The sequence below is a fragment of the Sinocyclocheilus rhinocerous genome, unplaced genomic scaffold (genome assembly GCF_001515625.1).
Source record: "Sinocyclocheilus rhinocerous isolate Xijiao unplaced genomic scaffold, SAMN03320098_v1.1 scaffold161, whole genome shotgun sequence".
Classification (NCBI taxonomy): domain Eukaryota; kingdom Metazoa; phylum Chordata; class Actinopteri; order Cypriniformes; family Cyprinidae; genus Sinocyclocheilus; species Sinocyclocheilus rhinocerous.
In genome coordinates, this window is record NW_015627226.1 from 921502 (window position 1) to 923287 (window position 1786).

General features: G+C 37.7%; 1 protein-coding gene and 1 long non-coding RNA gene across 7 annotated transcripts in view; one reads left to right on the forward strand and one right to left on the reverse strand.

Moving 5' to 3' along the window:
• The window catches only part of rc3h1b (ring finger and CCCH-type domains 1b), a 30745-nt gene that overhangs the window by 5124 nt on the left and 23835 nt on the right, over positions 1–1786 (reverse strand). The gene's annotated exons all lie outside the window — the stretch shown is intronic.
• LOC107722207 (uncharacterized) overlaps positions 1–1786 on the forward strand; it is a 17016-nt gene that overhangs the window by 2485 nt on the left and 12745 nt on the right. The window contains exon 2 of the long non-coding RNA XR_001637782.1: positions 210–211. This is a non-coding gene — a long non-coding RNA (uncharacterized LOC107722207). The remainder of the gene's footprint in view (positions 1–209; positions 212–1786) is intronic.

Genomic DNA, 1786 nt, shown 5'->3' on the forward strand with positions numbered 1-1786 from the left:
CTTTTTAATTCTTGCCAGTGTTTAACCATTCAGCGCTCGACCGGAGACTGGAGACCGAGCGCTCATGCACACTCGCAGCGCACACACATAATGCCAGGTTCACATTACTCTGTTTGCAGTGCATATGTGGTGCGTATTTTTTCCGTGCTCATGTTAACGGATTAAAGCATTCACACTGCACACCGTTGCGGTGCGGCAGTGCGTTCCAGGAGTTTCCGCATTTTTTGCAGTAAATATGAACATGGATTGACACGAAAATTTAGTAATTACATCATAAATGCATATTATTAAAGTCTCCTGTGTTTCACAGTCAACACATATGGCTTTTTGGCTAGGTTTAAAGGGAAAGAGCACTTTTAGATAAACAAGGCAATAACAGATGGCACTCGTGGACGTAGTAAAACAAAGTTCTTTATGAACCGCAGGCTTGCTTGTAATAAAGATTTCAATGCAAAAGGAAAGGCAGTAGAGCTGACTATGATTCAGTAGCGGACTCCTGTGTGAAAGCTGCTTCCCCTCTCACAACAGTCACCTAAGAGGGGAATGGCAGAACATTCCTGCTTTACAGCTAGGCTTGGGAAATGACAAGTGTTTTTTTTGTATATAAATTACCTTTTATTTTTGTTTAAATTTATTGTGTACTCTCCAAAATGGCACCAGGGTGACGCGGAGGAGACGAATTGTTGAATAAAGTCATTTTTGTTTTCTTTGCGTACAAAAAGTATTCTCGTAGCTTCGTAAAATTACGGTTGAACCCCTGATGTCACATGGATTATTTTACCGATCTCCTTGCTACGTTTCTGGACCTTGATCGTGTTAATTACACTGCTGTCTATGGGAGGGTCAGAGAGCTCTCAGAATTCATCAAAAATATCTTAATTTGTGTTCCGAAGATGAACAAAGGTCTTACGGGTTTAGAACGTCATGAGGGTGAGTAATTAATGACAGAATTTTCATTTTTGGGTGAACTAACCCTTTAACAGTGCTTGAACCAGCGTAATGTTACTATTATACTTATTGAATTAGATTTAATTTTTAAGTTTTAATGTCCAATTCCAAAGCTAAAGTTTTAGTATTTTTTTTTAAAGAGGTTTATATAGTATTCATGAATTTTTATTTATTCGTTTTTTCAGTATTCATGAATTTTTATTTATTAGTTTTACTTAATTTAGTTTTAGTTATTTCAGTTATTTTTAAGTTATTCAGTTTACTTCAACAAACTAAATAAAAAATGAGAACCATTGCCTTGGGTAGCTGAAATATGGTTGTAGTTTTATTTACGGTTTTAGTTAGCGATAATATCCCTGGTTTGAACTAATGCACTTTTACAGAGTCAGGCCAATACTAAAATACTCCAATAGTATTTCATTAAAGGGGTGGTTGACTGTTTTTTTTATAGGCTTGATTGTGTTTATGGGGTGCAGTCTAACATGTGTTAATGCTTCGTTTGTTAAAAAACGCATAATTTTTCACATAATTTACCTTTATTGCACACACCTCTGTCCCTTCTCCTCTGAACGCGCTGATCATTTCCTGCTTTTATGAAGCCCCTCCCTCAGAAATACACGATGGGCTCTGATTGATTAGCTGGCCCAGTGTGTTGTGATTGGCTAAACCCGCGTCTAAACGTCCCGCTCCTCAACATGTGCTCCGGTTGTATTGTAAATAATGACGTCGTCTATATTGCTTATCAATTTGAGCCCGATTGAGACGCAGAGGATATTAGTGAAGAGGATCACGCAGAACCTGTGCAACCACGGCTTTTAATGGTAGGCCTAAGATTTTT